Consider the following 12,926-nt stretch of genomic DNA (forward strand, 5'->3'; position numbering starts at 1 on the left):
ATGCTAAGCGTTATGAATAGTATTTGGAAGTTAAAAGGAAAAAGGTCCCTTACAAGTGGGAGTCTAGACAGGCAGGTGACCCCATGGTTGAAGAAGGGGCTCATAAGTCACCCTGACCCAGCAGGCTGTCTGGGTTTTATGGGCCACTTCCCTGAACATCATTCAGAATTTATAGACTCTTGTCACCATCCTTCCCAACTCTTTCATTTAGTTCCTTTAGAAGCAAACTTGGCATTAACAGCATTTTTGCTCCCCAAGCAGGAAAAGGCAGCTTGCTCTGCGTTTAGTCCTCATCTGGGGTGGAGGGAGCTGGAGTCCATAGAGGACCCTGGTATGGAACTAGTGGGCTCCTATCATGGGCAGATGTGCAGCCAGCTGCAGCTGGACATGCCTCCTCTAATGGGACCTGGGTAGAGACCAACTTGTTCCAGTTGGCCAGGACTCTCCTAGTTTTCAAACTGGGAGCCCTGAACCCCAGGGATCCCTCAGTCCCAGGCAGAGTGGGACAGTCACTCAGCCTAGACCTGGATGATCTCATGGCTGTCTGTAGCTTCCATTTCCAGTTTCCACATCTGCACAGAGGATGGCAATATCTTCTTTGCAAACATAGTTGGGAGATAAAATAAAAGCATGCCTCTAAATGATGGTATGGTGAGCATTTAAATAACATACTCCATGCTCTCTGGCCAGAGGCCAGAGCCCTTTGCAGGTGTTTATTTATTCAGTACTTCATGACAACCCTAGGGATTTGGTCTGGGTGTTAGCCTCATGTGACAGAAGGAGAAACTGAGGCTCAGAGAGACAATGACTTCCCCAAGATCACACAGCTCCTAAGAGGAACTGCTGAGATCTGAGTCCAGGATGGCTGGCTCCTGGGCCTTCCACACGGCTCGACTTGCCCTCCCACAGCAAGTGCTCGATATGCAGTGGCTGTTGCTCAGAAAATCTGAGTGTCTCCCCAATTTGTGTCTAGCATGAGGTGTGCATGGACGGTCCTGAGCCCGTGAGGGGAGGAGGTTCTCTCCTCCGCATGCACCTTAATGTCCCACTGGCAAGGGCACAGTGGAGGGGCCCTGCGGGGAGCCAGTGAGGGAGCCAGCGAGGGAGCCCCTTCACAGCTGGCCTACAAATCTGCAGATACGCAGCACGCGCTCTGCTGGGTGGCTTCTTGGAGTCACAGGACTCATAACATCTGAGGTTCAGGGACCTGACCTGTGGCTCCTTCTGCCTCGGCTTTTCCCAGTGTAGCCACTGCCCATTCACCAGTGTAGCTGCTGGAGGCTGGCGCTGTGAGGTGAGGTGAGCTGCCAGACCCCAGCAGGCTACACCAACTAGCCCAGGCTCCAGCTGTGGCAATGCATCCTTGGAGTGGATGAGGAGGCCATGAGCCAGGAAGGAAGGTTGCTCTCCACCCCCTGCAAACTTCTGCTCAGGTCAAGGATAGTGGCCCCTACCATGGGCACCAGAAAGAAGGGGCAGACAGCCACCTCACCCTGGCCAGGGCTCCCTCTGCCCTACCTGCACTGCCCTTCTACCCTTGCTGGAGGCCAGGCGGCAGACACTGCACTCCAGTCTCCTGTGGGCATCAGGGCCCGAGGAACGTGGCCCTTGCTCTGGGGGCATTTCCTGCTGCTATCCGACCCCCCAAGTCTTAGCCTTGCTCCATTGGAACTGCACCGAAATCAAAAGTGTGCGATTGCACTGTAAGGCCTCCTAATGCCCTGCTGTCGTTTTCTCATTCCAGCCTGACTCAAGGTCACAGCACCTGACAGCATGACTACGGTTCAGGCTGTGGCCTCAGGAGGCAGGTACCTGGGTTTGAACCCAAGCTCTGCCCTCTTACCAGCTGTGTGCCATTGGGCAATCTACTTAATCTCATTCAATACCCAGTCACCATTATTACCACAGCATAATCTAATCTAATCTAATCTAATCTAATCCAAGTGTGACCTAGCCATTCCTTCAGCCCCCTGAACATCAGGGTCCTCATGTTCAAAGGGACACAAGTCCCTGCCCCACTTCCCCACTGCCTTGGGTCCAAAGGAGACCAGCAAGGCTGCGATTCTAGGTGTAAAACGTATAAAGTGCCGCATCCTGGGAAGGGATGAATATAATGAGTACTCTAATAAACACAGCGCAATATAAACACAACACCACGGGCAGCGCGATACAGTGTAAGATAATACCTTGCATTAAAAGCCAAATGGAGAGGGTGACAAGACAGATGGCGACAGAGACAGCCAGGCAGAGCAAGGCCAGCGAGCTGGGGACCGAGCGCCAGGGCTGCCCTGTGAGTGCAGAATCAATGTTGTACTGTAATTTAAAAACCAATACACAGTAAATATCAGCCTGGTGCGGCCGAGTGGCGGAGTGGCAGGGTGGCCAGGGTGGAGAGGATTCACCCCCCGGCCGGGCTGGCCACCACTGTACCCCGTGGCCTCCCACCCGGAACTCTCAATCCACCCCTGCCTCTCCCCACCCGGTTTCATCCAGAAGCTGCCACACCTGCCCGAGCCTCCAGGTAGTGCTTCATTTACCTGGCTGGAGGTGAATGAATCAGGCTGACCCGAAAGCCCTGCGAGTGGCCTTGGGCTCAGCCTCCCCCTGGGTGAAGGTCCTAGTCACAGAGTGTCCTGGGCTCCAGCTGGGTCCCATTCAAAACCCTTCCGGGCACCCTGTCCCCACCCCATGTCCCATCCTAGACACGGACTACTTGCTGTATTCCTGCACCACCAGCCAGTTTCTGGAGCCCCTGCCCACAAGCCCCCCTCCCGGAGTCTGGCTTTGCCTCCAGTCCCTCCTCCGGGTGAATGGTGCAAAGTTCAAGGCCATTTCCTAGCCCTTAGGGCTTTCCCAGCTCCTTCACCCCCAGGGGCTCCAGGGGTCCCTGTCACCCCAAGAGTGTGTACAGAGGGAGGAGGCAGGGATTGTGCGCCAGGGGATGTGTCGCCCTGTCCTTCTCTCTGCAACCAGGCCAGCTCAATCAGAGGCCTCTTTCCTTGACAGGGCTCCCAGATGCAGGCTCCCTGCCTCTCTCACCCTATGAGTCCCCAAAGCGCAGCACACACGCAATCGCCCTGGGAGGCAGGCACCCTATCACCCCCCATGCCGGCCTATTTTCAAGTTTCCAAAGGCTCCAAATAAGCTGGTCCTGTAGGCCTGCCACTAACTCCCACCCCCAAAGCGCTGCACCGTGTAGACATGGCCAGGCCCCCTCCTGCATAAGACCCATCCTAGACTTCCTCCCACACCAGGGCTCATGTTCTCAACCAGTCCTGACCCTATCAGCCACTGTCACCCAACACCTTCTACTCCAAAACACCAGTATCCTCTTGTCTGAACACAGTGTGGTACTGAAATACGATGAGAGACCCCGGTGGAAAGGGAGCCACTGAGTAAGGCCCGTGCCTCAGTTTTCCCTCAGGCAGAATGGCTACGCAGTAACCCTAATGTCTATTCTGAGACCCTGGTGGGGTCGCTGCAAAGGTAAAATGAGACTGTGGAAATGCCCCAAGCTTCTGAACATCTTAAGGGGTGGATGTTTTCAAGGGGTGCACCTAGGTGCGCACACAGAGGCCCTTCTCCGTGCTATTATTCCAACACCACTACTACCAGCTTACACTTAGAGTTCAGTGGATATCAGGCTCCACTCCAAGTACTTTACATATAATAATCCACTTAATTCTGAGGGCCCTATGGGGTGAATACTATTATTATCCCCATTTTGTATATGAGGAAACTTAGGCACAAGGAGAGTAACCTAGTCAAGGCCACACACCCAGGAAGCCCTTGGAGTGGGGCCAGGTACACACACACTCCCTGCCTAAGAAGGAGGCTGTGTGCACCTGAGTGTTCCTTAACAACCACTACAGTTACCTGCTCTGTCCTCATCCTGTCACATCAACTTCCCAAAGACAAAGGACAGGGCTTCCCTCAGCAGATGAAGACTTTTCAAGCCTGAGGTGCCTGCCTCGTCCACCTGCAGCCACTCTGTGACTGCAAGCACAGTCTTTGCCAGCAGTGCCACATCGACTCTTTCCCCCTACAGACTGGAGTATTGTTCTCCCTCAGGTCCAATGGACTTCACCTGTCATGTCCAATGGCCTTCACCTGTCATGTGCCGAGAAGCTGTGACTGAACACAGGGTCCAGGATTTATGTCTCTTTCAGGGTCTCTCCCCTCAGCTCCCCTTCTACCCAGCTCAGCCCCTATGACGCAAGTACTCAGGCCAGAAGGAAGATTAAATAGTTCCTTTGGGGCCAGCTGCCCCTAAATTGGGGCCATGACCCCAACCACTTCATCCCATCAGTTTCTATTTAGTGAGAGGGTAAGACATCAGCTTAGCGTTGGGGTGTGCGGAGGGATCTGGGACAGCAGCTCAAGTCTCTTTCTTAAGGGGTCTTCATCACCACCTCATCATCAGCATCATCACCACCACTAGCAGCTTTACATTTGTGACTTATGGTTGAATCCTGAGCGCACGCACACACACACACACACACACACACACACACACACACACACAGATGCAGATAAGAGGCACTAGAAACCCATCTGAATGGGGGAACCCCTCCACCAACTTCACTAGGTCTCAGCAGCCATAGACTAGACTGGGAAATGTGCAGAAGGACAAACCACAGGTTTAGTGAGATGAAGACTGTAGGGACTGAAGGAATGGTTCATCTTGGCATCTTCTGGCTTGCTGGGTAACCCACAGAAGGCACTCAGTACCTTCTTGGTGAGTGAAACTGAGCAGGAAGGACTAGGGACCATCAAGCCATGGAAGGGATGGATAAAGGAGAATGGGCTTGATTACCACATCTAAACTATCACACTGTCTGGGCCTTAAGCTGAGGAGAGCAAGGAGGCACTCAAGAGCAGATGATGGTTTCAGTGGTGATGATGGTGTGGTATTGGAGACACGGTGATGCCATAGTAGGGGGGTGATGATAATGACACTCCCACTGCAGGAAGGACAGAGCTGTGGCCCCATCAGGTGGAGTAAGCTGAGATGAAAACTGGCCTGCTGATGAAGGACAGGGCTTGATGCCCACGAGAGTCTTGAGAAATGACAATGCCAGGTCTCGCCTCCACCCTGAAGTCAGAGGTAGCCAATCCTTCCCACACTTCACGTTGGGGCCAGAAGTCTGGGTCCTCATCCTGAGCCTGCTCCCCACATGGCCTTGCCCACATCTGAGTTATTTCCCTGTCCAGACAGACAGGAGGGCAAACCCAGGGCTGTGGCAATGGCAGAAATGCCCTTTGTTAAGGGGACAGTGCTCTGGGAGGGTTGGACAGCACCCACCCATGTCTTTGACGGAGAAGCAAAGGCAGCAGACAAAGGCAGTGTACGTGTACGTCTGTTTGTGTGTGTGTCTGTGTGTATATACATGTATGCTCACCAAGGTGTGAGCATGTGGAGCCATGTCTGTGCACATGCATGGGTGTGTGGGTGTGGATGTATGTGAGAACGCATGTGGACACACAAACACATCCATACTTGCAGGGGGTGTTTGAGTGTGTGTGTGTGTGCATGTACACATGCATGTGCTGGAGTGGGGGAAGAGACACTGTGCACAGACTACAGCCCCAGGATCCTGCTCATTCGAGACTGAACTTGGTCACAGAGTTTGGTCACAAGGGAATTGGGGGCGCCAAGCAGAGAAAGACAGCAGGTAAGTGTTACTGGGCAGAAGATGCTGAAAAGGAGGTCACTGACCCTGCCAAGTCACCCCTCAGCCTTCACTCTGAGGCTGGCTCACAGACTCATAAATCAGAGGAGCAATGCCTGACCTGGAAGGGTTTGGGACAGCACCCGGGCCCTGTACTGCAGGGACAGGAAGGGAAAGGAGACAGCTCATGTCACTCGGCATGACCTTATTCTCATTACTGTCACCCCCAAGGCCCCCACGAGCCACAGCCCAAGCCTGGATCCCTCTGCAAACGTCCCCAAATCCTGCAGGCTGGGTGTCCACATGTCACACATTTTGGGAACCAGACGATGTAACAACAAGGCTTCACTTACAGCTACCTTGAAATAAAGCATCCACCGACCCCCAGTATGAGCTGGGTACCACAGCAAATACTCCCAGGAAATTTACCAGATATGTTTAAGTTGGAGCAAGAAGGAAAGTCTGATTCTCTGGGAAGAGAGGTGTGCAGGAGAAAAGGCCTGGCACAGCGGGCTAGCGGGGTGAGAAGGCGGCTCAGCTATCTGTTTCTGGGCACTGTGTCTGGGCACGTGGATGTGGCTCAGCGCCTGCCAGGGGTGCGTTCATGTAGGACAGGCCCATAATAAATGCACTGCACCCTAAAGAGCCCAACTTCGGCAGTTTGCAAGCTCTCCTGTTCCAGGGCAGCCCTGTTACCACAGACAGCCTCCAGGGAGGCCCAGGCTTTGCTGCAGGCGATCCCAAGAAGGTTAATAAATTGCAGGTACACAGGCTTGCTCCTTCGTCCTGACACCGTTTAACACCTGCGTCTTATCTCTACCATTGTGATCTGTCCTCAAGTTGGCCCAGCCCCCACTGCCCGCGGCCCTTGGGGATATTATATTCAAGGAAGCAGGCCCAGATCTGTCCCTATCAACGATGCCCTGGCTTTCTACTGCTTGGAAGCATGGCCACAGCTCAGGGGTCTCCTCTGCAGGATCCCCTCACCTTGTGCACAGCCCTCACTTACAAGGCAAGGCGATGGCCCAGAACAAACACGGACTATCAGATCATGATGTGAGTAGGCCGTGGCCCTACTTAGGCCTGCTTGGCACATTCGGACTCAATGGTCTAACAAGCTCAGTGGCCCACAACATAGTTCTCCTGGGTCTTTAACTTCATACCTCCTCTCCTTTGACCTGTTCAAAGACCAACCCCGAGGAGGGCAGAGGATCCAACCCTGGCCCCACCTCCCACTTCCATCTGAAATGGAAATTCTGGTTTAGGGGGTCTTGGGGGGGCGGGGGGTGTTACATCGCTGACCTGCTCCCAGTGAGCCTGAGGCCGCTGGGCCACAGCCCACATGTGGTGTGAGTCTGTCCTCCTTCCTGCCACCTCCGGGATTCTCCCCGCCCCCATGAATTCACCTCACCTACTCCTATCTGAGAGCCCTAAGGCATTTGTTTTCAACGTTGACACTGTCACCCCCAACGGGGTAAAGCTTGGTTCCTGGAGGGGAAGCACACCCCTCAAAAACCTTAATTATTATTATTATTGTTAGGCACTACTGGGGATTGAACCCAAGGCCTTTGCACTGAGCTACAATCCCCAGCCCTTTGCATTTTTTTCTGTTTTGAGACAGCGCCTCGCTAAGTCACTAAATTGCCCCAAACTTTCACCTTTTGAGTTATAAAGCACAGATATACTTACAGCTAATAAAGAGATACACAGTATAGCTGTGGCATTAAAATCCCCTGGAAGGCGTGACTAGGAAAAATTATCCAAAAAGCCTCTGGAAGGGACCAATAATGAAAGAAGATGGCAATACACTGGCCTAAGGGAAATGGCCCAGCCCCTCCTGACCTTTCCTTCAGTGATGGCCACCTGATTCCAGAAGCCCGCAAGGCATGTGCCACTGTAGCCTCCCCAGCTGCCTGCCATGGCACCTGCCACCTCTCTGGACTGCACTGCTCTCCCTGCAGGCCCTTGACCACCCCTTGTCCCAACAGGCACCCTGCCCACTGCCTGGCCCGCTGGTAGCCCCCTGCGGAACTGACACCCACATGCTCACCTTCAGTGCCCCAGCCTTGGACATTTTACTGTCTTACGAGTAGAACTGTGAGCATCAAAGGACCCAAGGGCATCCTTTCCTTGGGGGACCGGGACTTGCATCCTGCCTGAATCATACACAAGGTAGAGGTGAGTCTCCCCCAGGGAAGGAGGTCCCCAGCTCACCCCACTGTCCCATCTGTCACCCTTTAGTGGCTCAGAGTAGCTGAGCTGACCCTTGGGTGGGAGCCCACAGGGAAGGTGGCCCAGGTGGCAGGGACTCTGAGATGCAAAGCTCTGAGGTCCCTCCCCAGCCAGGCCAGCAGGAGACTGAGGGGGGCCTGCTACGGTGCCCCCCGTGCCTCACCTGGGGGAGGCAGTGCCAAGGAGCTAAGGGCCTGGCCCCTGGAGTCAGGTGGACATACGCTGAGGGACAGCTCGGCCACTTCCTAGAGGCCTGACAGGAACTCAACTTCTCTGAAGCTCAGTTTTTTCATCTGTAAAGTGGAGTTAATAAGTGGCAATTTCACAGGATCAGAGAATTTGCTGAAATGTTAATGAGAACCTTTTAGCACTTTGTTCTGCACAGGATAAACAGTCAAGAAATTGTTCAAAAGAGCTGGTGCTGACAGCCTAAGGAACTTTTCTTAATATCTGTCCTATTTCTTCCATGTCTCCCTCCAAAACTCTCCAAGTTCCCAGGGACCTCTGAGAATTTTAGAGAAAATAGCACTTGGTTGGTTTTGACAGGCTTTTGTTTTGCCTGACGTTCTTACCTCTTCCAAGAAGCCCCCCTGATTACCTCTACCACGATTACCCTCCCTGACCCTTTCCCGGCACCTGACAAAGACCTATTTGGGGGCTGCTGTTATGGTAGACTGCCTTCTCTTCCCCTGTTCCAGTTGGTTCATTAGTTGGCACATCAGCTAAATCCACCTCTGAGTCTGAGTCCCTGTGCCAGGCTGAGTGTACCCCACAACTTCACAGACTGGCCAGGCCCACTTACAGGGCCTGCCCGGAGCCCAGGAAAGGCTGCATCCTTTCAAGTGGCCTTGGCCAGACACCCACCATCCCTGGTAGATCACCCGTGGGGGTGTGGGAGACGGAGTCAAGGCAGAGAGGACAGGGCTGGGTCCTGGGGGCACATTTCACACTCAAGCCTCAGGCAGAGGAGGGTAACAAGTGGCACTTATTAAGCACAGAGCCCCCACTTCATAGCAAACTCCAAAACAAACATAGAGGGAGAGAAGCAGGTGCCAGGTCCTCTTTACTATCAATTCTGGAAGTTTTTCTAGCTTTCTGGGGGGCTTCCTGGACTCTTTCAATGATGGCACTGAAACTCCCTGGATGCCCCCTGGGCTGAGGGGAGCCGAATGCATCTCTGAAGACCTCTCTTTATTTTGGGGACCCCCCCCATCTGAAAACTCTCTCAGATCGGAGAAGGGGTGTGTGGCTTCTCAGGAAAACATCTGGCCATCACACATCTGTAGGGCACATGGCAGTGTTTCATTTCAGCAGATGAGGACACCAGGGCTGGAGTGTCTAACACAGATATGGCAGAGCCAGAAACTGAACCCCAACCTGATTCTATTATCTGACAAGATGATCCCTTCAAATAACTTGGACCCTAAGAGTCCACCTCTGCCCAAAGGAAAAAAAAAACCCCACAAAACACTCAAACTGTTGTTGCTGCTGTCCAGAATCCAACCCCACCTGGCCATCTCAGATGTGCTTTGCTCTCTGGCTCAGCTTTGGGTCTAGCAGCCTTCCCCATCAGCCTGCGGCCCCCTAGATACCAATAAGCAAGCAGCACTTTCTGAAAGCAGTTCTAATTGCAGCTTCACTCCTCTGATGCCTCTCAGCACAGACCCCAGACCAAGGGGTTCCAAGCTGCTATATCCCGCCCCCCAACCCAACAACAAAAGCGGTCTGCTCCCCGCCACGGGCTGGAGACGCTTGGTACTCGGAGGCTAGACTCCTGCATCTGAGATTTTACTTTGGAGCTGGAGCAGGGATCAGAACAGAGGTTCCCCCTTTAGCCAAACCAGAGCTTAGGGGACCAGGAGGCTGCCTATTTCAAGGAGTATCCCTGTTCTCATCTGCATTTCCAGTCTATCCCTCCTCTTCCTCTTCTTCCTCCTCCTCCTCCTCCTCCTCCCCTTCCTCCTCCTTCTCAGGCAGGCCTCCCGGAAGATCCCCTCACCCTCCCGCAGAGCAGACCAGGCTCCCTAGTTTCTCACATCTCTGAGTCTTAGGGCCAGCCTCCCTCCACCTGACCTCCTCCGCAGCGGGCACCCAGCCTTTCAGCCACAGAGGCAACTAGAGAAGCAGCGCCAGAGGCCGAAGCAGAAATGCCAAGTTTGCTGTTTGCATTCCCCAGAGTGAAGGCAGGAAGATAAGTAATTACATTCCTGGGCAGGAATTAGACCAGAAAGTCTAAATTGAAGGCTGGGCAGGGGGCCTGGGCAGAGGCTCGGGAGGAGGGGAGAAATGCAGCCCTGGACTCCCAGCCCCTCACAAGGGAAAGCCAGCAAGCATTCCAGCCTTAGCAGAGGGCCCTCCAGCTGGCTGGTCCAAGGGGGCTGACGGCTCCAAGTGCAGTCTGTCATTGCTTCCAGTGCTGTCTGCACGACTCTGACCCCCTTCAGCCTCTGATGAACCCCACAAACAAGTCTCGCTGCCTTCAGGCTGCACTGTATCAGACTCCTTGCAGCGGGTGGTGACCAGCCTGGGCACAGCCCCACCAACCGCTCCTGCCTCCCAGTTAGAGCACCAGCCCTGCCTTGCTGGGCTCCCAAGCAAGAGCTCCAAACAGCCCCCATCCAGTGTAACAGCCCACCTAGAACCTCTCCACGGTACCGAAACTTCACAGCCTGGAGCTGGCAGTCTCCACCCTAGCTTCACTCCTCCCCAGCCAGCCTCCCGATCCTGCCCCTTCCCCCAGTCCCACAGGGCTAATCAGGCCATAGAGGCCACAGCTGCCAACACACACACACATACACACACACACAGACACACACACACACACTCCACTGTGGCCAGGGCACAGGGTCAGCACCAGCATCTGCAGCCATGCCTGTAATTCCAGTTCCCGAAAGCACTGTCTCCCTGCAGGTGTCTGTCCGTCTGTGTGTCTGTCTGTCTGCAGCTGTCTCTGGGTGCACTTGACATGGGTCCGGCTGGGTCCCTCTACGGTCTCTACTCAGGCAGGCTCCCTCCTCTGCCTTCCTCCAGCTCTGGCTTTCCAGGCTGCTCCCCAGAACTCATTGCCTGGGTCCTTTGTACTGGGCTGCAGGGAAGATGGGCAAGACACTCCCTCCAATGTCTGTACCAGGAAGGCACTGTACCCTCCTCCCAGGCTGTCCGGGGCTCTCCTCCTCCCAGCCCAGGCCAGCCTCAGAAGGAGGGCAGGGGTAGGTGGGAGACAGACCGACCCACAGGGCATAGCTAATGCCAGTCTGCATATTGCTTCATCATGCCATCCTGATGCCCCAGACTGCGCACACACACACACACACACACACACACACACACACACACACACGCGGTCCCCTGATCTCCCTGCCTGCAGCCCCGGGCCCAGATAGGAGCCTAAGCCAGCCCTACCTGCCTCCCCAAACTGCAGCCATGCCTCCCTGCCCTCTATTGGCGCTATATGGACCCCTCAGCGCGTGGCTCTCCCCCACCCCACCCAGCCCCCGAGCTCTAGGAGCTCCCGGCGCCCCCACCCAGCTCCAGCAATGGCTCTGGCCAAGCCTCTCCTGTGCCGAGAAGCAACAGAGTGGTCTGGCGGCAAAGTTCTGCCGCTTTCCACGGTGTCATTTCCCCGCGGCTCCCGTTCCCTCCCGCTGCCTGGCCTCGCGCCGCCCGCCTGGCTGTCCCTGCTCCGCGCTGCCTGAGTTTCACCCCCGCTATGCAAAAAACAAGAAACCTCTCGCGATATGGATGGGTGCACAGAGAAGGGGTGTCCGCGCCAGTGCCTAGGGTGAGGGGCTTCCTCAATTGAAAAAAGAAAGGGCTGCAAAGTTCCCGTTCCCTCGGGCGCGCTCAGCCCCCCCCTCCCCGCCCCCGACACCCGGGACCGCGGAGACCAGGCAGCTACGGCGGCGACGACCACTCACCTGGGCAGGGCAGCATCTACCCCCGGCTGGGAGGCTCTGAGGCCGGCTCCGCGGGGCGGCCGGGCTCCCTGGCTCGGCCGCGCATCCTTCCTCGCCCAAGTCGGGCTCCAACTAAGCCCTCGGGCTCCGGCGACTGCGGGCAGATAGTGGCCTCCGACGTCCACGCGGGGAGAGCCCTGAGCGGCTTATTCGGATATATCCATGGCATTTACCAGGAAGAAGGGGAGGGGGAAAGCACAACTTGTTCTCCTCTCCTCCAGATTAAAAAAAAAAAAGCAAAGAGAAGATAATTCCTTCTTAGGAAGATGCCAGCGGGATTTTCCGGAGCGCAGAACCCTGGGCATTCCCAGGAACCTCGGGCATCTTGGAATGCGGGGTGTCTTCAAGTTCAGACGAGCCTGCCGGAGTGTGCGTGTGTGTGTGTGCGTGCGTGTGTGCCGGGCACTCACACCCACCCCCACACACAAACACACTCCCCCGCACTCCCCGTGTGCACACTGCCCCCACGCGCGCGCTCCTCCCTCTCACATACACACGCGCACACACATGCACGCACGCACACACACGCGGCGGTCACACGCACAGATCCAGGAGGAAGCCAGCCGGGCTGCGGAGGCAGCGCGGGGAGGGAAGAAGCGAGCGGCCCAGGCGCCGGAACCTGCGGCCGAGCGCGCCGTCCCCGTCCCCGCCGGCTCCCGCGCCAAAGCCCCCAGCGGCGGCCCGCGGAGCTGCAGGACCCGGAGCCCGCCGCCCGGGAGGGGGCCGCCGCCCAGCGCTCTCCCTTCCGCGGCGAGGCTCGGGCCGCCGAGCCCTAAGGGACCTCGGTCCTGGCGGTGCTGGCGCGAGGACTCGCACGGAGGGCCCAGGAGGGGCCGTGGGGCGGAGTCTGTGGAGGGCGGCGGTGTCCGGCGTGCGGGCTGCGAGCCCCGGGGACTGGGAGGGCGGGCGCGGCGGCCCGGGAACTCCGGCAGCCGCTGCGCGAGGGGGTCCAGGCAGCCCGAGCTGCGTCGCTGCGGCGGGCGCCAGAGCTGCCGCCTCACGTGCCGTGCAGAACGCGCGGTGCAGCGGCGAGCCCGCCGCCTGCCGGAGGAAAACCCGCACCGGC

At 56.2% G+C, this 12,926-nt stretch overlaps 1 protein-coding gene across 1 annotated transcript in view; it reads right to left on the reverse strand.

Annotated features, from left to right (window-relative positions):
* Lrfn2 (leucine rich repeat and fibronectin type III domain containing 2) overlaps positions 1-12,508 on the reverse strand; it is a 144,709-nt gene extending 132,201 nt beyond the window's left edge. The window contains exon 1 of the mRNA XM_004846627.3: positions 11,822-12,508. The gene's annotated coding sequence lies outside the window, so the exon portion shown is untranslated. The remainder of the gene's footprint in view (positions 1-11,821) is intronic.
* Between the last annotated feature and the right edge of the window lie 418 nt (positions 12,509-12,926).

Source organism: Heterocephalus glaber, unplaced genomic scaffold (genome assembly GCF_053883595.1).
Source record: "Heterocephalus glaber isolate CG9 unplaced genomic scaffold, H.glaber_assembly_v1.0 deba00001497, whole genome shotgun sequence".
Taxonomy (NCBI): domain Eukaryota; kingdom Metazoa; phylum Chordata; class Mammalia; order Rodentia; family Bathyergidae; genus Heterocephalus; species Heterocephalus glaber.